Raw genomic sequence first — 21,033 nt, 5'->3', positions numbered from 1 at the left:
GAATCTTACTTCTACTCTCATTCAATGCTCTCTGCCCCCCCCCCCCATCAGCTTTGCCTACTTCCCTCATAACAGATTCCTTCTTCATTTGAACATATTCAACTGATGGTCACATTCAATGGTGGGGGGGGAGGGTTCTCTAGTCCCAATCTTCTACTTGCCATAAGATTTCTCTCAAGCCTGTTCCTGTAGCTGACATTGTGCTAAGCATCATGGGAAAATAATACCTCAACACAGTCCCAACCCTCCACAGAGCATTACGGAGATTGATTGCATGTGAAACATTCAGAGAACTAACAAGTGGTAAAATGTGTAGAGCTGGGAGGGTCAGGAGACAGGAAAAGGTATGGAGTGACCCAAGAAAGCTCCATGAAGGATGGAAAACCTAAGGAATCAAAGGACAGACTAGCGCTGCCTGGTTATAAAAAGTCATAAGCCAAGTAGAGAAGTTATATTTGATGTGACAGGAATTTGGAACTGAGAAGTGGTAGAATGAAAACAAGAGTTTTAAGACGATCAAAATGCCGGAGTATTCAAGGCGGGTTGCCAGTTTGTGGGAGGGAGAGGAGACGATGAAATCTTGAGCAATTAATGGTATATATCCGGTTGCCACTGAGTCAATTCCAACTCATAGCAACCCCTTGTGTGTCAGTGCAGAAGTGTGCTCCAAAGGGTTTTCAATAGCTGACTCAGATGTAGATCCCCTGGCCTTTCTTCCCAGGCACCTCTGGATGGGCTCGAACCTCCAATCTTGTTGTTCAGCAGCCAAGAGCTTAACCATATATGCAGTGGGCATGTTTCCAGCTGGTGGGGAAGCCACTGAATCAGAGATGATTGTTCATTTATATCCTGCTTATAATTTTTTATAAAAATGTTAGCAAATTCAAAAGCAACGGCATAATGGAGAAGAGACCGGAGAGGGGGCTGACACAGGCTACACGGTGACAAAACTCCCCCTCACAAATGAAGAACTAATTTACAGCAGCAGACATATCTCATGGATCCAGTCCACTAAAGAGTTCACCTCTGCTTCCCTTAGCAGTGATCTCAGGCCTCTTCTAGAAGACAGGGAAAAAAAAAAAAAAGCTTTCTGTGGACAGAAAGATGCCTGAATTCACTGGAGTGCTGGATAAAAACCCAATAGGCAATGGTCTGCTCAAGACAATAATACCCCAGTGCCGTCGAGTCGATTCCGACTCATAGGGACCCTATAGGACAGATAATAATAAGGTTGCTTTAATCCGAACAGATGAAATGTCTGGTCAACTTTACCACTGTGTTCCTTAATAACTGTTTGATTTTCTTTTTCTAAGCACAATAGTCTCATCCAGTGCTATTAGGATTTGTAACACTTTTATCTAGACTATTAGCACTTCCTGGGTTACTTGCCGAAAAAGAAGAACTTAAATTGACAAGATTGCACACAACAGACAAATAAATGTCCCCCCCCGAAAAACCAGATGAATGTAATGTAAGAACTACATCCACTCTGTTACTGACCCCATTAACGTTTCTGAACCGTCGACATTCCCCGGGTTAAAAGAATGAACACCAAAGGATTTGGGGCAGTAGACAGAGGAGGTAATAAAGGATTTAAGAATTTCCAAGTTAAACTGTAGAATTTGTAGGAAAAGACTTGTTTTCCTTTCAGATGTGAACGATTCACCGAGAAAACCCCCTGTTCCGCTGTGTTCCCCCTTTCAAGGTCATTCATCATCAGCACAACAACCTATGGAGGTTTTATTAAAAGAAAAATCCCAGCTAGGCCTGCCAGATCTCTACCCAGGACCCACTTATCATGGTGTCGCTGAGGCTGACAGGCAGCTGTCGAGGGGCACAAAGTTAACATTACTTTATATGTACAGAAGCCCTTCAGTGAGCATATCACCTCGGTCCCCATTAAGTATTCTGATAACACCACCTCCATGAGCTGGGCTTAAGCATGCAGGAAGCCCTTGAGCGCACAAAGCCTTCCAAAATTCTCTAGCTAATTTTAACCCTATGGAGTTGGATAGGAATTAAATTCAAAAATCACACTGCAACTAAATATTTTGTCCAGCTTAATAAAAGATCCCTTCCTTCAGAGAGGTTTGGAGAGAAATCTTTGCAGGTGGCTTTAAATTTTTTTTTTTTTAAGTTATAGACAATTTTCCACTTTACAGAAAATGAATTATTAGTGGGCTTAAAACATTTTCCATGAGCAAGTTCTCAGTGAACAAGCTCTTCAGAGCTGAGTCCTGGGCCAAGAATGCCTCAAACAGCATATGCGATGGTGCATAACAGGCAGCTATTAGGTCAAATCGCTCCCCATCTCCGGATAGGTGCCCCGGATTTTATCCTTTCCAAAGGCTCCCCCCCAACCCACCCCCAGGCCTTTTAATGCACAGATGAGTACCAAATAGAAGAGCAACATGGGAAAAAAAGAAAAAAACAGTTACAATGTTCTCGGACAAACTGGCTGTTTTCACTTGTTCAGTCCCCATCAGGACTATCTACCCATCGGAAAGTTACTGTCTGCTTGATATTTCAAAATCAACCATCTATGTGATTTCCTGTGATTATGGAGGTAATGATAACTGGGAAGTGACATCGTCTTCACCGTTAAGGAAAGAAGTAACAAGAGAGCTGCAGTCCTCGGCTGGAGAGTGGAGAAATCCTGCAAGTGAATATCCTTCGAGGAGGGGGAAAGAAGCGGAGGAAACGGAGGGTCCAACAGGGCTGTAAACGCTAACTAGGTTATTCCTAACAGGAAGTTCTGGCATTGGCTTTTATCAAGAGGCTCTCCAGCCCGACTTTCAGGTTAGCAATGCCTCAGCCTGGGAAGCATCTGCAGTGTTCGAACAAATCAGAGAGGAAGGAGCGGTGCCAAGAGGTACTTAAGAAGAAAAAAAATTGTATTAGTGTGGAGCCAAACCTTCCCCGGCCGGCCTGCCACCAGTGTGGAAATTCCAGGCAGCCACCTTGCCCCTACACGCGCGCGCGCGCGCGCACACACACACACACACACACTTTGCTGCACTAGGCATTTAATAAACGAGTATTTAGACAACTACAGGTCCACGATGCGCCCCCTCCCGCGCGCACGCACGCACATGCTCCCCATATCTTCCACGCTCTGCAAGCAGTCACCGCACCACGAAGGCACCAGCCCCGGTGACCACGATGACCATGGAAGGGAGTTCTCCTCCTCCCCTTCCGCCTTCGCAGCACCTTAACTTGGGGGAAATCTCGGGGAAGCGTCCTGCATCCCCCTCCCCGGCGGGCCGCAGCTCCTCCAGCGCGGAGTAGGCGAATAGATTCCTACGTTCGGTGATAGCGCGCGTGTCCAGACCGAAAGCCTGAGAAACCGCGCTCCGGAGGAATTCCCGGCAAAAGACCCACATCCCTCCAGTCCCAGCGCCCCCAGGCTACTCTGCTGTGCGCCCCTTCCCCCGGTTGCCTGGAAGGTACCAGCCCCGCCAGCGGGTCAGGCCGGGATCGGCCGCCGCCGTCCGGCTCCGGCAGCTCCGAGGCGCCGGTCCTCCGGGCCCCCGGGACCGAGCCTTCGCCGCCCGCCTGCCGGCTGCCGTGGTCTCGCCGCGCTCCATCTCCTGTTTTGACACACGCGCGCACAGACACGCACACTGCCTTTCCCTTGCCCCCCCCCCAACACACACCCTTGCACACACTTGGCGATCTCCAGGTCTGCCCGCATCCCAGTGGACACCCAGCACCCGCCGGCCCGGGCATCTCCACTCTCCGCTCCCGCTCCGGCCCGGACCCCGCTAGTTGATGCCCCGGGGCCCTCTTTCCCCGGAGAATACGAAATGCGCGGGGCTTACAGTTCTCAGGAACTGGATCTCGTCCTCGCCCTCGCCCCCATCGGCCATGGCTCCGCGCCTCCTCGCCGGAGCCGGCTCCCGAGCTCCGCAGAGCCGGGCGGCGGGCCCTCGCGCTGGCTGCTGCTGCTCCTGCTGAGCTGCTGCTGCTGCTGCTCCCGGAGCCGGGGGGCGGGAGGGAGAGCGCGGCTGCGGGGTGCGGAGCGCCGGGCGGTCCCCGCCTGCAGAGCGGAGGCGGCGGCTGGTGGGCGCGCGGGCGGGGGCGAGCGAGGCGGCCGAGCCTCCCCGCACCGCACTGGGCGGGAGGAGGAGCCGGCCCGGGGCCCCGGCCTCGCCCGCTGCGCTCGGCTCCCGGCCTGCAGCGGGCGACCTGCTCAGCCCCGGCTCCGGAGCGAGTGCAGGGCGCCGGCGGAGCCGGGGTGAGTGCCGCGGCGGAGGTGGGGCGCGGGGGCGGGCGGGGAGGAGCTCCCGGCCAGCTCAGTGCTGCAGGTAATCTGCAACCGGCTCGCTCGGTCCGCCTAGCCGGGGCCCAGCGCCGCTTACTGGCTGCGCTGGGGATCTGGCCGGCGCGCGTCCTGCGAGCGCTCAGCCTGGGACCTGCGCTGAGCTGTGGCCCCTTGGCTCGTTCTCTTGCCCCTGTAACCTCAAACCCAGAACAGGACGCTCCTTTTTCCTGGAGGGAACCACGGCAGTAACTTCCACAGTATTTGGGATCGCATGGAGAATCATCTTTCACTAGGGCGTACTGGGGCGGGTAATCCCCCAAAAAAGGTTACCAAACATGCAACAGTACAGTATTTTAAACTTGGGTTACCTCCATTCACGATCAACATGAGAATTCTACGGTATGTAAGTTCATTGTACCGTGCTTTTCACAGATAATGCATACAAAGTGTTTTTGATGTACGGAACTTTATTAACAAATTCATTCAGCAAACATACACCGAGCGCCCATGCCAGAAACTGTGGTACCAGACAGACACGGGAGTTTACATCTAGATAAGTAAAAGCCTTACTTCAACAAGGATTACATGTTGAATAATATCTATAAATCTGAATCACTGACTGGATCCAAACTCTGAATATGGTGCCGTTAGTCCTGCTAGAAAGTCGTTTACTTCTGAAGATATATGAGCATTCCACCGCAAATACCAACATCTAGCTCTTGCAATCCTTCATGTAATAAGAAACCAAAACACCAACCCTGTTGTGGTGGAGTAGACTCTGACTTACAGCGACCTCATGTGTTAGGCAGCAGAACTGTCTTATAAGGTTTTCTTGGCTGTAATCTTTATGGAAGAAGATAGCCAGGCCTTTCTTCCAAGGCACCACTGGGTGGGTTCCAACCACCAACCTTTAGGTTAGCGGTCTAGCACAAATGGCGCTTTCTACCCCTGGACCTTAAACTCTGTGCAATAACCCACTGCAAATTCCTATTTAGGACTATGATTAAGAAAACACAGGGTCTGGAACAATTTGGACAAGAAAGCATATATCTCTTGTTCCTAATCCACTCTTCTTTTATTGATGATATTTAGAAATAGATATGTGCAAAGTAAAGTTAAGATTCTAAATGTCAGTGCTGCAAAAATGTGGAAAATTACAAAAGAGAGATTTTGCGTCAGTTCACCTACATCACTCATTTTGCAGCATCAAACTGGTCATTTAAACCCACCAGTAAGATCTATGAAGGTTAGGTTTTATTTTTAGCTCTCATTAATGTTATACTTGTTGTCATTAGCTGCCATTGAGTTGGCCTCCTACTCATGACAACCCAATGTGTCAGATAGTAGAACGACTCCAGAGGGTTTTCTTAGCCATAATCTTTATGGAAGCAGATGACCAGGCCGCTCTTCCTCAAAGCAGAGGAGTGGGTTCGAACCACCAGCATTTAGTCTAGCCGCCGATCACAAGCTGCTTACACCACCCAGGCACCTAACTTTATGCTTACTGGGCTAGTTTCGAATGTTTCCAGTTGAATGAGTACTGCAATGAGTATTTCTATAAATACTCTCCCTAAGTGACAAAAACTAGTATATACAATCCTACCTTATGGAGATGCACTTGGCATATTCTTGTGTATTGATCCCTGACAACCAACTCTTAAACCATTACTATTTAGGTGAATTTTTGCTCTAAGGAACCTCTAAATGGACAATCAGCTCACAAAAGATAAGTCTTCCATTAGAGGTGACTATATTCTGAAATTGGCTCATAATTTAATGTTAAACAGTTTGTTCTTCCAAACTTATTGATGCTTGTTGTTGTTGTTAGCTGCTGTCCAGTCAGCTCCGACTTACAGTGACTGACCTGTGCCATATTCATGATCACTGGTACACTCGAGTCCATTGTTGTGGCTATTATGTTAGTCCATCTCCTTGAGGGTTCCCTTGTTTTCGCTGACGCTCTAATTTGCGAAACATGATGTCCTTCTCCAGTGATTAGTCTTTCTTGATGACGTGTCCAAAGTAAACAAGCTGAAGTCCCACCATTCTCACTTCTAAAAAGCATCCTGGTTATATTTTTTCTAAGGCTGATTGGTTCATTCTTCTGGCAGTCACAATATGATCAATATTCTTGGCAAACACCAAAGCTCAAATACATCAATTCTTCTTCTGTATTCCTTTATCATTGTCCAGTTTTTAGATGTGTATGAGGAGATTGAAAAGACTGTGGCTTGGATCAGGCACATCACAGTGATCAAAGTGACATCTTTGCTTTTTAAAACTTTAAACAGGTCTTTTGCAGCTGATTTGCCCAATGCAGTATGTCATTAGATTCCCTGACTGCTGCTTCCACTGACATTAATTGTTCATCCAAATAGAATGGAATCAGTAACAACTTCGATTTCTTCATTATTTATCATAAGGTTGTTTATTGGTCTAGTTGTGAGGATTTTCATCTGCAACCCTTTCAAGCATTTTATTCAGAACTGCAGAGTTGCTTAATTAAACATACACAGTGCATGTTTGGAATTACCCTATTCTGCCACCAGTATTTCAAGTTCCAGTAGGGTCATTCACGATGGGCAGGTTTCAGCAGAGCTTCCAGACTAAACCAGATTAGGAAAAAAAGCCTGATGATCTACTTCTGAAAATTACCCAGTGAAACCTTATGGATCACAACAAAACCTTGTCCAACTTGCTTGCTTTGGACACATTATCAAGAGGGGTCAATAGCTGGAGGAGGATATCATGTTTGGTGAAGTAGAGGGCCAGAGGGTGAAGAAGACCCTCCTGGGATGGATTGGCACAATAGCCTGAGACAGACTGGCTGAGTAGCCACAAGGATGGACTCAAATATGCTGGCAATCATGAAGATGACACAAGATCAGCAACGTTTTGTTCTGTTGCACACAAGGTCGCCACGAGTTGGAATCGACTCAACAGCAGCGATCTGTCTACCCACAGAGTGGGTAAAGAATTCTAAAACCTCTTATTCACCCATTTTTTATTTTAGCATTTTAATTAGGATGCTATACTTATTATGTCTTTATGTCTCTAACGTAAGTGTTATAATGGCCTGGGCACTCTTATGACTATTAATTACCACATACAGTCTTCAACAACAAAAGATGTTTGTAAAACATTTCAGTGTTTAATACCATTTACGTGGGCTTTAGAACACAAAGATACAATACTATGAGGGTCATATATCTCAAACTGATACTAAAATTATAAGAACATATTTGAAAAGGATGCATAATACTTATTTTTAAAAAGGAGCACTGAATCAAATATGGCAACTGGTTTAAAATTGGTGGGGAGGATATGGTGTGATACCATTTTTGGTACTCTGATAATTCTGACAAATGTCATAATTTAAAAATTTAGATAGTTTTTATAAGAAACCTACTTCAGTGCAAGCCATGAAAAGTTTTTACTTATATTATTTTTAGATTTCTTAACTGTTTTGTTTGGTTTTCTTTGACTATGATTTTTTAGCTTCTTCCTCTGGTGAACTACTGTAGCAGAAAAATTTTCCAGTGGAGAGAAAGATCATAGAAAGAGAACTAATCTCAATTTTAAATGTAATTTTAATTGGAGAAAAGAAATACAATTTGCATACAGCTTAAAGTTTATTTTCAATATCTTTACTTCTTATGGTAGGCTTAATTAAATTGTAAGGGATTAGCAAGCCCACATTTTCACAGGCACAAAACTAGAGTTTATAAAATGCAAAAAAGCTCTGTTGTTTATTTAGGATTTTCATAAGCATTCAATACTTGATGCCTACAGGTTTTACAATTTTTTTAAATGTTTGTTAAATGCATATTATATATACTAGTTTATTTTGCTTTTATCTGTTGAAATTTGTAGTCTGAACATTGCTTTATTGGGATCTCTATACTCAGCAGACTTTGTATTTCCTGTTTTAGGTCTTTATTAATCATAACAGAAAATAGTTTAGAGAATGGCAATTCCGTATTTTTAGTCCAAATTTCAGTGGTGTTTTTCTTTATGATCAATTTTATATCCTACAAGGAAGGAAGAAATTCTACTTCCTTTTTTTAAAAAAGTAAGAGCTTTTTTATAGCAGTCTAACTCAGAATGGGGCAAAGTAGCCCACTATTCACTTGGCAGGACTCTAAATATCCTTAAAGAAGGAAAAATTAGGTCAGATGTAAGACTGTTCATTTCAGCCTTTAGGTTACTAAGCTTCCCAAGATGTATACAAGCATTAGAAAATTAATTAAATTAACTTTCTCATAGTTTCTACAAGGGCTCGGCTAAAATATCCAGTGTTATCTTTTTAATTCACCTTCTTTCCAGTAAGATCACATAAATTCAAGACCTTAACACTGAAGTTTAAAGCCTCTGAAATTGTCATTAGGTCATCAGAAAATTAGGATTTGAGATGCCGTGACATTCTGACATTTAGCCCATGTCTTGTCAATTCAGATTTCCAATTTCAAAATCTCCAGGCAAGTTTTCATAGCATTTCTTCTTAGTCCATTTCAGAACTTAACAAGCCAAATTTTTAGAACATTTTCATCTTTATTACATAGATTCTAAAATATTACAACTCTGGTACATGCCTGTCCCAGAAATAAGTGCCAGAAGTCCCCCAGGCATTCATGCAAGCTGACCCCCCGGGTAACACGGTCTGAACCTCAGGGTCTGCATGAGGGCAAGGTGGCCAGGAAGGACATTACGAATGATGCTGATGCTGATGATAGCTTATTTATGATTTACTCTGCTCCAGGCTCTTTATTTTTATTGTTTTATTTCCTCTTCACAGCGATGTCATTTTAGAGAAGAGGAAACCAAGACTTTGTTGCTGCTGTTTGCGGCCAGCCAAGTTGGCCTCCAACTTATGGCTACCATATGCACAACAGAACGAAATTGCTGCCCAGTCGTGCACCAATCCCTTGATCAACCATCTGCTGATTGGGCAGTTGTGATCCTTGGGGGTGGGGTGGGGGTTTGTTTTTGTTTTCTTCTTTATTTTTTTTTTTTAACTTTACAGTTCAATTTACTGATACAGAAATCATTTGAGTTTTACATTTTCAGATAAATTCTCAACTGAGATTACAATATTGTAAAAAAAAAAAAAGATTTTTATATTAATTCAGTACCTTTTTAGCATACCAAATTGAAATACATAGGTTCAAAATTCAGATTTATGGCAAACAGTCTTCAAATATAGTACAGACATTTCTGAAAGTTACCATACCACTCACATGTGATACTGTGTTTCACACAGAACAGCTCTCTAATGGATATGGCAAAATTGACATGTCATATAGCTCAAGGTTGTATAGTCAAGCCAAGGACTCAAAGCTGCCCCATTTTTAACAAGGTTTGGCATTTATGGACCACAACAAAATACAACCTGTGAAGAAGGCAGGCAACAATTCCTCCTCCTCAGTATGGTTAAAAAAACATTGCCTGGTAGTTTGGAATTTTGCATAAAATCCCACTTTATACCTTAGAAGAGTCCAAGGGGAATTAGATGACAATGGATTGGAGTCCCATTTTTTTTCCCCCTTTTTGTATCTATAAAAAAAAAAATCCATATAACCCATGAAATTCAAATAGGCATTAATCAGATCAAAAATAAAGATTGAAATTTATTAGCAAGCAATTCATGATCAATTTCTTTGCTCCCTGAAATCAAGGTATAAAAACTAGCTATGAAGTTCATTCCAAACTTCTCCTATGTAGCACAGGTAGAAATTTCTGTCCATTGGCACTGAAGTGAAGTCACATTTCCTCTTGGAAGGCAGAAATTCCACATCTGAAGAGAGTAAGGAAAAAACGACCCCTGTTTATTTCATTACTACTGTGATTCTGAGATCTAGGATTACTAATAAGCGAGCAGTCAACACTGCAAATTCCTGGCAACAACTATCAGGTTGCCCAACCACCACAAAATTTTAATGTTTTCAGTAAGTTGAACAAATGGAAAATAACAGGAACTAAGGGCACTGCTCAAAACAAAAAACAAAAAAAGTTTGAAATCATTGCCATTGAGAAATTGAAGAAAAGAAGTGTGGTTTGCCCACACCCCACATGACTCTGAAATTAAATAATATTCTGTGCAAAAAAGAACATCAGAATTCTGGACATAGGTGTAGCCTTTCCTTTAAGTTCTAATGTCCTGCAGTTTCTGCAATTTTATTTCCCTTCCCACAAGTTTACTGAGTGTATTTAAGAGAATCTTTCATTTCAGCCAAAAGATTTGGAGATCAAAGATTTACTAAGGTCCCCTATGCATTCTCTCTATATACGGAAACACCTATTAATTATTATAATTAGTTTATGCAGGAGTAAGATTCCTGGTGTTTAAATGGATAGGAAAAGAGAGAGGGGAGGGAGGGAGCAGACTGTCTCATTAGAGGGAGAGTAATGGGGAGTATGTAGCAAGGTGTATATAAGTTGTTGTGTGAGAGACTGACTTCATTTGTAAACTTTGACTTAAAGCACAATAAAAATTAAAAAAAAAAAAAAAAAGATTTCTGGTGTTAAACATCAAACTTACCGCACATCAATTTTCCATAATGAACCTGAACTTCACAATGATTTACCAACTGTTTTACTTAAATTCCTCATAAAATAACTGAAAAACATACTAAGCCAAACCAAACTTAAAAGGGCTATAAAGGAAAATAACCTTCAGAACAGCCTATATGCACATCTATTTCAAAACTACCTTTGCTACACTAGCCCCTTCCCCCAAAGTTTAAGCCTGAAAAAACAGTAAAATCTACACAAAAATTGTATTGCAATCATGCAAGGGTTACATTAGGTCAAATACAACAAATACTATGATGCAATTTTACATTTATTGAACTACAGTTCGAAGGACAAATTTAACTCAGAAAACCAAACCCAACGCCATCAAGTCTGGTCAGACTCATAGTAACGGTATAGCACAGAGTAGAACTGCCCCACAGGGTTTCCAAGGCTGTAAGTCTTTATGGAAGCAGACTGCTGCATCTTTCTTCCTCCTAGTGGCTGATGGATTCAAACCACTGACCGTTTGGATACCAGCTGAGAGCTTTACCCACTGTACCACCAGGGCTCCTAAGCATAAATTTACACATTCCAAATTCACTAAATGTATCTAATGAAATCACACTGCTCTTCCACTGACATTTGATACACCTGGGCGTGAAAGACATTAACTGTACAAGACTATTTAACAGGAATCCTTAGTATAAAAACTGTGTACTGATCCATAGGGTTTTCACTGGCTGATTTTTGGAAGTAGATCTCCAGGAATTTCTTCTAACCAAGATTTAGAGAAGCTAAATAGCTTGATCAAGACTACATGGCTGCTGAGTGTTGGGGCAGAGATCTGAGGACTCCAAAGCTTGAGCTACTTATCACTATTTTATGCTTCTATCTTCGTCACTATCCCAGAGTGGAAAACCAAAAAAAAAAAAAAAAAAGAATCTGGACTAGAACGAACTATAAAATCGCTAGCTGCCTCAGGAGATTTGTTCCTGGATTCAGGCCAACCGTAGGGGTCCAGCTAGCTCTTTTGGAATACCAAGTGAGTTCTGGACCAAGACAGGGACTACTATCCCTCAGAAATAAAATGCAGTGTATGCCCTTCTCCATAGTTTGGATTCTTAGGAGAAATAATTTTTTTCAAGACTTGAAGGTTAATCATCACTATCCTGTCAATTTCTTAAAATGATTTTAAAATTATGAACTGAAAATTATGAAGCCCCAAACTACAATGAGCATTCTGGTATCCTGGGTCAGGATCAAACTACATATAGACGATAAAAGTGAACGTGGTTTAACTCCTGGAATCAGCCTAGCCCTTGCCGTCATAGAAAGGGTTGACCTTATGTGACTAAATTTGCTAATTAATCACCTTCTCCACTGAAGGAGCCCTGGTGGCACAGTAGTTAAGAGCTCGGCTCCCAACGAAAAAGTCAGCAGTCCAAATCCACTGCCGCTCCTTGGAAACCCTATGGGACAGTTCTACTCTGTCCTATAGGGTCTCTATAAGTTGGAATCGACTCAAGAGCAACGGGTTCACCACTGAAAGGAGGTGTTCCTGAGGAGGTACGGCTTCCCAAGTACTGTTTAAAGTGCAGACTATCATGACTGTCTGTGTTAAATGGAAATTTCCCTTTGGACACCAACTTCATTGTGTAAAAGTCTCAAAATCCCACTATTCTGTCCCCAGCTATGAGGATAAAAGTCAGCATAAATGCCCACATTCTCTCTTTTTACTTCTCCATTCGGTTCTGACACTAGCTTCCATGTGGCACTTCTTTCTCTGACCCTAGCCACCTGGAGCTAGGTCAGATCTCACAAGTTAAAAGGACACTGTCCTTCACAAGGTCACGGAAGCTCCATAGACACATCCAAACTCCCTGAGGGATCAAATTGCTGGGCTGAGGGCTGTGGGTTCCATGGTCTCGGGGAACATCTAGCTCAATTGGCATAACATAGTTTATAAAGAAAATGTCCTACCCTCTACTTTGGTGAGTAGCTTCTGGGGTCTTAAAAGCCTGTGAGCAGCCATCTACGACACTCTATGGGTCTCACCCCTTTGGGAGCAAGGGAGAATGAAGAAAACTAAAAATACAAAGGAAAGATTAGTGCAAAGGACTAATGGAGCACATCCACCACGGCCTCCACCAGACTGAGCCCATTACAACTAGATGGTGCCCAGCTACCACTACTGACTGATCTGACAGAGATCACAATAGCGGGCCCTGCATAGAGCTGAGAAAAATGTAGAACAAAATTCTAACTCACAACAAAAAGACCAGACTTACTGGCTTGACAGAGGCTGGAGAAAGTGGAAGAGTATGGCCCCCAGACAACCTTTGAGCTCAGTAATGAAGTCATTCCGAGCTTCGTCCTTCAGCCAAAGATTAGACAGGCCCATAAAACAAAATGAGACTAAAGGGGCACACCAGCTCAGGAGCAAGAACTAGAAGGCAGGAGGGAACAGGAAAGCTGGTAATAGGGAACCCAAGATGTAGAAGGGAGAGTGTTGACATGTCATGGGGATTTTAACCAATGTCACAAAACAATATGTGGGAAACTAATTTGCTCTGTAAACCTTCATCTAAAGTACAATTTTAAAAAAAGGACAGCGTCCTTCAGATTGCCAGATAGACTGACTCCAGCCTCAAGCTCAGGAGTCCCCTGGGCTTCTTCCTTTTTGACCTGCTGGCTATCACTACTCATTTGGATTCAATAATTCACTGGAATGACTCGCAGAACTCATAGAAAGCTCTATACTTATGATTACAGATTTATTATAGCAAAAAGGATACAAAGCAAGATCAGCACAAAGAAGAGATGCTTAGGGCAAAGCCTGGAAGAGTTCCCAACATGGAGTTCCAATATCTCAAAGGGCATACTACTCTCCCAAGTACATTGATGACTTTCATCAACCGGGAAGTCCATGGAGCTTCCATGTCCAGAGCCTTTATTGGCTTTATTACATAAGCATAATTAATTGAATCATGTTCCCCTCCTCCCTGAGGTGGCCTGGACAGTCCCTGACTCATTTGTACAAATCATCAGGTATTGTTTAAATAACAAAGGTACCTCAAGTACTCAGGAAATTCCAAGAGCTTAGTGTCACATCTCAGGAAACAAGGCCAAAGACCACACTACTTTTGATAAAATTAAATTATTTATTCCACACATTTATACATACCCCTAAAACAGATCTTCCTTCTTGTGTGTCTAGTTCTATTGTACCACAATTCAAATTCGAATTTGGTAATCATTTTTATTTCTCCTGTACTTTCACCACCCAACATCTGTGTCTTTTTATGTGTACAAGACATCTTCCTGATTCTTGTCTTTATGTCCCAGGTATTTCAATTACTTGGATTGATGGTTAATTTTATGTATCAGCTTGGCTAGGTTATGGTTCCCAGTGATCTGGCCAAACTTTAGATGCTTTCATGGTGTTACATATGATTAAATCAACTGGGCTTGGGTAGAGTGAATTACCTTTCATAATATAATGTAATGTAATATAATCACCTTGTATAATGCAATGTAATATGATCAATCAATCAGCTGAGGTCATAACAGTGTAGGATGGATCCTAAACCTAATCAGTTCTGAGTTATAAGAAGACCAGAATAGACACACACAGAGAGAGGAAAAGACAGATGACATATGAGAATCTTCAACAAGCAAAGGAATGCCAAGGATCACCAACAGACACCAGAAACTAGGAGAGAGGTTCACAGAAGCAATCAACACAGCCAAGACCCTGATTTGGACTTTTAGCTCCCAGCATTGTGAGAAAACAGATTTCTTTAAAGTCGCCTACTTGTGGTATTTCTGTTACAGCAGCACTAGGTAACTAAGACACTTCATACCTAATGTTTCTGTCTCTTGCCCTTCTCCACTGTTAGTTATCTTCCAAACTTCCACCAGAATAACCTCCTAAAACAACATTTCCATTGTGTCACTACGCTGCCCAATGACCCTTCAACGGCTCCCAAATGCCTGCCTAATTACATTCAAACCTTTCAGCCTGGCATTTGAGGTCCTCCATGATATAGTCATCAACATACGTGTTCGAAATTTATTTCCAGTTATTCCTCTGTTTTGGCTTCAGACCAAACTACTGTTTCTCAGATAAAACTAGTAATTTACTCAACCATGCCTTTTCTTCTGCCACCTATGGCCACAAAATTCCATCAGAACCTGTTCGGGCTTTCAAGAACTAGTTCACAGCTAACTTCCTTGATTGCTCTGCTCAGATATTATAAGCCCCTCCTCTGAACTTCAGTCCTTTGTCCTGTATTGCCCAGGATAACAGCTACCTGTTTCAGTGCCAAAAAACCAAACCAAACCCATTGCCTTCGAGTCAAATCTGACTCATAGTGACCCTATAGGACAGAGGATAACTGCTCCATAGAGTTTCCAAGAAGCACCTGGTAGATTTGAACTGCTGACCTTTTGGTTAGCGGCCAAACTCAACCACTATGCCGCCATGGTTTCCAGTACTCTAGCCCCCAAATGCACTAACAGCCTCCTAGAGGCAGAGACAACATGTCTACTTGTTGCCATAACTAAGAATCTCCTCTCAATGGTCATAAGACTATTAGTTTACCATTCTCTTTGCACATGAGTTTTCAGCTTCTTTTCTTTTTAAACAAAATTCCATTGTGAAACACCATTCTTCTTGCTATCAGTTCACCTAGTTGGTGGTCATTCTTTAACTGCAAAGTGATAACCAAGACGACTGGCTCAATGTGCCCAAAACACAAAAAGTAATCCAGAAACGTTTGTGAGTATAGCGCCTGTTTCAGGATAGAACCAGTATCTCTAATGTCTTCCAGGTATTCATTTGCTAACATAGGCCGTGAACAAATTCTATGAACTCATGCTTCGTTAGCTCATTTACTCAACAAATATTCATTGAGCACCCACTTTGTACCAGGCCTCGTCCTAGTGGATAAAGCACAGGCCCTACACCCACAGGGCTTCGTTCTAGACAGGGTGATAGACTTCAACAGATAAATATATGCATCAGGTGTGTGGAGTGCTATGAAGAAAAATAAAGCAGGATAAGGGCATACAGATGGACGGAGAGGACAGTTTTGTAGACAAATGGTCAGGGAAGGCCTCTCTGATGAAGTCACATAGGAACAGTGACTTAAATAAAATGAAGGAATGAGCCTCATGGCTATCTAGAGGAAGAGCATTTCAGGCAGAGGGGCAGCGGTTGCAAAGCTTTGAGGTGAGAGTGTGTGCTGGCATGTTTAAAATCCTCACAACTGGGCCAATAAGCAACATCATGATAAATGGGGAAAAGACTGAAGTTGTCAAGGACTTCATTTTACTTGGATCCATAATCAACACCCATAGAAGCAGCAGTCAAGAAATCGAACGAGGCATTGCATTGGGCAAATCTGCTGCAAGAGATCTCTTTAAAGTGTTAAAAAGCAAAGATGTCACTTTGAGGACTAAGCCACTGTATTTTCAATTGCCTCAAATGCATGTGAAAGCTGGACAATGAATAAGGAAGACTGAAGATGAATTCGAATTATGGTATTGGTGAAGAATATTGAATATACCGTAGACTGCCAAAAGGATGAACAAATCTGTCTTGGAAGAAGTACAGCCAGAATGCTCATTAGAAGCGAGGATGGCGAGACTTCCTCTCACATTCTTTGGACATGTTATCTGGAGGGATTAGTCCATGGAGAAGGACATCATCCTTGGTAAAGAAGAGGGTCAGTGAAAAAGAGGAAGACCCTCAACAAGATGAATTGATACATTGGCTGCAATACTGGGGTCAAGCATAGCAGTGATAAGATGGCACAGGACCTAGCAGTGTTTTGTTCTGTTGTAGACAGGACTGACGGTACCTAACAACAACAGGGTAGAGGTGGTGCTGAGAAAAGAGTGTGTCACACATACATCCAACATTGTAAAACTTTTAGAAGGGTACAAAATCCAGGAAAATTTTAACACTGAAGTCTGTGGTGTTTAACTGGATGCAAACAGAATTAATGACACTATGATGCAAACAGAATTATGTTAGTTTGTCTTTAATTTGTCATTGGATGTTATGATCACAGTGCAATTTCTAAAGGTGATGAACTAAGGAAGGTGAGTTTGAGAAAAGGGGCTATAAACCTCAAGATCAAAATGGTTTATCAGCCTCTGTGGTGTGATACATGGGAAAAATGCTATACTTACACTTTAGGTAACTGGTATACTGAGCCACCAATGGTAGCTTAATTCAGCCGTGAAGAATGAGACTGCCCAAACCAACCTCCTCCCCTTGATAAACATAGTTCTATAAGGAGAGCTGAAGGCCGTAGCCCCACACAGATCCACCCTAAAACCCTAGTAGGAGGCTTTACAACTGATGCTCTGATGCCAAAACATTCATTCATTCACCATTATTTATTGCCTGGCTCCATGCTTCCTACTTGGAATACAAGAAAGAACAAGGCAGTCCTGGGCTTCAAGGAGCTTACGAGTGTACGCAATGCAGAAAGGTGAGCACTGTGGCAGGTACAAAGGATGAAGGTTGTGAGCAGACAGGCCGAAGCGGGTAATAAGGGAGATAGTCTTTGTAAGAAGAGACTTGTAAGACGGTGTCATCCAGATGTCAGTGAAGAGAGTACAGGAAGAGCAGTGGACAGAGATTGAAAGAGCATAGAAACAACCAAGGCAGAAGGAGAAATCCAGGGACAAACTAAAAACCAAAAAAAACCAAGCCCAGTGCTGTCAAGTCAATTCTGACTCATAGCTACTGTATGGGACAGAGCAGAACTGCCCCATAGAGTTTCCAAGGAGCGCCTGGCGGATTCAAACTGCCGACCCTTTGGTTAGCAGCCATAGCACTTAACCAGTACGTCACCAGGGTTTCCGGGACAAACTCAAGGAGCTAAGAAATGGTGCCACCGTCCCAGGAACCTCCAGTTGAACAAAGATGGGCATTACATAAGAGCCCACGGCTGATGTTCTTTCGTATCCTACTTAGCTAAGCCAGGAATTTAGGAGACATTCTGAATTCCCTCAAGTTCTATCTCATTTTGATTGTGAGCTCCCAGGGTCCGGGAAAATATTTTGTCTGGACTAATGGATTGGTTGGTTTGGTGACTGCCAACCTCCTTAACTTAGCTTCTTATTAATAATTCATTTATTAAAAACAAAGCGTTATTGAATGTCTACTATGTACCAGACACTGAGTTAGGTGCTAAAAATACAAACGTAATGAGATGTTGAGCTAGTACTCGTTTGTCTCAGCTTCAGGCCCAAAACAACAAAATAGATGGCAAACACGCCAACGCTTCAAGGAGAAATGCTAGAACACCTGTGTAGGACTTGTAGCAAAGGGGCTGGAAACCAATTTTGAAGACAGCCCTTGAAGGAGGAGCCCCAGTGGCACAAGCATTCAGGCACTAGCTGGAATGTTGGTGGTTCGAACCCACCCAGTGGCTCTGTGGGAGAAAGACCTGGAGATCTGTTCTCATAAAAATCACAGTCTAGGAAACACTATGGGGCAGGTCTACCCTGTCATGTGGGATTGCTGTGAGTCGGAATACACGCAACGGCACCTGACAACAACAGCCCTTGACAATGGAAAAGTGAAGCGGTGGAAGTGGCTGAGAGAGATGATTTCTTTGAGGGAAAGTTGGATAGCTGTCATATTCCTGAACCCACCCACCAAAAGTTGGAATGCTGCCATGTTCCTGAACCCACCCACCTGCTTTAGGGGAGGAAAAGCAGGGAGGGAGGAGCCAGTAAGAGGGGCTTCAAAAAGGCCACTCAAAAGGCTTGATATGGGCCGCCTGCAGATTTGTGTCTGATCATGCCTGAGAAATGTAAATAGAGGCTTTCGCTGGGAAAGAAAGACAGCCATGTGGGAGCCAGCTGCATCTCCGCAGACCACACTGTTGTTAAAAAACAAGAGCAAACAAACGAAAATTGCTGTCAAGTCAATTCAGACTCATAGTGACCCCAGAGTTGTTAGCTGCCCTATAATTGATCCTATTGTTGTTAGCTGCTGTGAAGCTTGTCCCCGATTCATGGCGACCCCGTGCACAACAGAACAAAACACTGCCCAGTCCTGTGTTATCCCCATGACTGGTTGCAGATAGGACCCTTGTGATCCATAGGGTTTTCGTCAGCTGATTTTTGGAAGTAGATTGCCACGCCTTTCTTCCTAATCTGCCTTCGTCTGAAAGCTCTCCTGGAACCTGTTCAGCATCATAGCAACATTCAAGCCTCCACACAGAGATACGTATTTCCCTTGGACTGGCCACGGACCAGGCTATAATTCAACCTGTTGCTGTCGTTGGTTGCCATTGAGTCGATTCCAACTCATGGCGACCTCATGTGTGCAGAGTAGAACTGTTCCAAAGGATTTTCAGGGCTGTGACCATTCAGAAGCAGATCGCCAGGTCTGTCTTCTGAGGCACCTCTGTGTGGTTTCCAACTGCCAAACTTAGGCTAGTAGTTGAGTGCATAACTGTTTGCACCACCCAGCCTAGGATCACTTTTAAAGGAGCCAACCCAAGAGGGCTTCCCGCAAGAGGCTGAACAACCTCAGCACAAAGAAGCTGCAGGTGTGCTGAGGATACTGCAACTGGGGGAGGGGAAAGGGGGCTTCACAGCTTATAGAAAGCTGAAGTGGGGGGAGGCGGGTCCCTCTGAGAAATCCTTGAAAACATCTCTAAGAAAATCACCTTTGAGAATCTGCCATATTTAGCAGGTACAAATGCAGGTGCTGGCATTGGCGACTCTGTGGTAGAATTCCTACCTTCTCTGAGGGAGACCCAGGTTCGACTCCCAGTCAATGTACCTCACATGCAGCCACCAACTGTCAGTGGAAGCTTGGGTGTTGCTGTGACATTGAGCAGGTTTCAGCAGAGCTTGTAGACTAAGACCCACTAGGAAGAAAGGCCTGGCAATCTACCTCCAAAAATCAGCCAATGAAAATTCTATGGATCACAAAGGTTCAATCCATAACCGATCATGAGGATAGCACAGGACTGGGCGTTGCGTGTAGGGTCACCACAAATCAAGGGCCAACTTGACGGCAGCTGACAAGTGGTTTTAAAGGGATGGTGAGAGGAAAGAGTGGAGTTGATTTCCACCTGCCCGTATTGAACTCTGCTCTTTCAATATACCAATTGCACAAAGATGGGTAATACACGACGTGTGCCTTCAAGTAGCAAACGACGTCTAACACAGGGAAAGAGGTTTTTACCAATAACCACACAGAGTGCTGAAGAATTAGAGAAACAATTATGGAACATATGGATGGGAGTAGTGGGGAAAAGAGGAAGATACATGGAAGACTTCAAACTTTTGTAAATGTTGAGGTAGGATTGCCAGGTAAAATGCAGGACACCCAGTTACATTTGAATTTTAGACAAACAATAAATAATTTTTTTAGTAGAAGTATGTCCCAAGCAATATATTTATTGATTAAATCTGGCAATACCATGTCAAAGGGCAGAAATTGGTCCTGGTAAATCCTCTTGTTGATCTAATCTATCCTCCCTGTTTCTCTTGTTCTTACTAGACTTTTGGACTCTACTGAAATGCCTCGTCTACTGACATACCTGCTATTCGTCTGTTATTTATAACTACCTCACAGAGAAATCATGGGGTCCAAGTAAGACAATGTAACTATTTTCTCTTTTTTTATGGCTTCTAAATGGTTTACCTCCAACTTCAACCTCTTTCCCTAAACTCCAGAATTATATTCAACTACTTTACTCAAACTCCTCCACCTGGATGGACAGCAGGCAGCTCAAATACTACATGGCCCAAACAGAACTCCTGATTCTCAAATTTCTTCTCCTTCCTGAGTCTTCCCATCACAGTTAAGGTACACAGTTGATCAGCAGCATCTCTGAATTAATTCTGTTTCCTCACTCCCCATGTTTAATCTACCAGCAAGTCCTGCCTCTAAGTATATTCCACATCTGACCATTCCTAATTATGCCGACTGCTAGCACCCTGGTCCAAGCCAGCACCCCCTGCTCTCCTTCAACTGCGTCTCTCTGCCTCCCCTCTTGTCCACTGTAGTCCAGCCCCTGCCCAGCAGCCAGGTGACCTTTCACAAAGGTAAAACAGATGATATCATTCCCCGGCTTAATACCCTCCGATCACTTCTGAATACCTTGAATACAGCCCATAGCTTTACCACCCACCAACAGGTCCTGCTTTCTCTGTCCCCTTCCCATCCCTCTATTTCATCTCACACACATCCTCCCTTTTGTTCACTGCACTTC

The sequence above is a fragment of the Loxodonta africana genome, chromosome 25, assembly GCF_030014295.1.
Source record: "Loxodonta africana isolate mLoxAfr1 chromosome 25, mLoxAfr1.hap2, whole genome shotgun sequence".
NCBI lineage: Eukaryota > Metazoa > Chordata > Mammalia > Proboscidea > Elephantidae > Loxodonta > Loxodonta africana.
The sequence above is the reverse complement of the archived record's forward strand: the minus strand, read 5'-3'. Positions refer to the sequence as shown.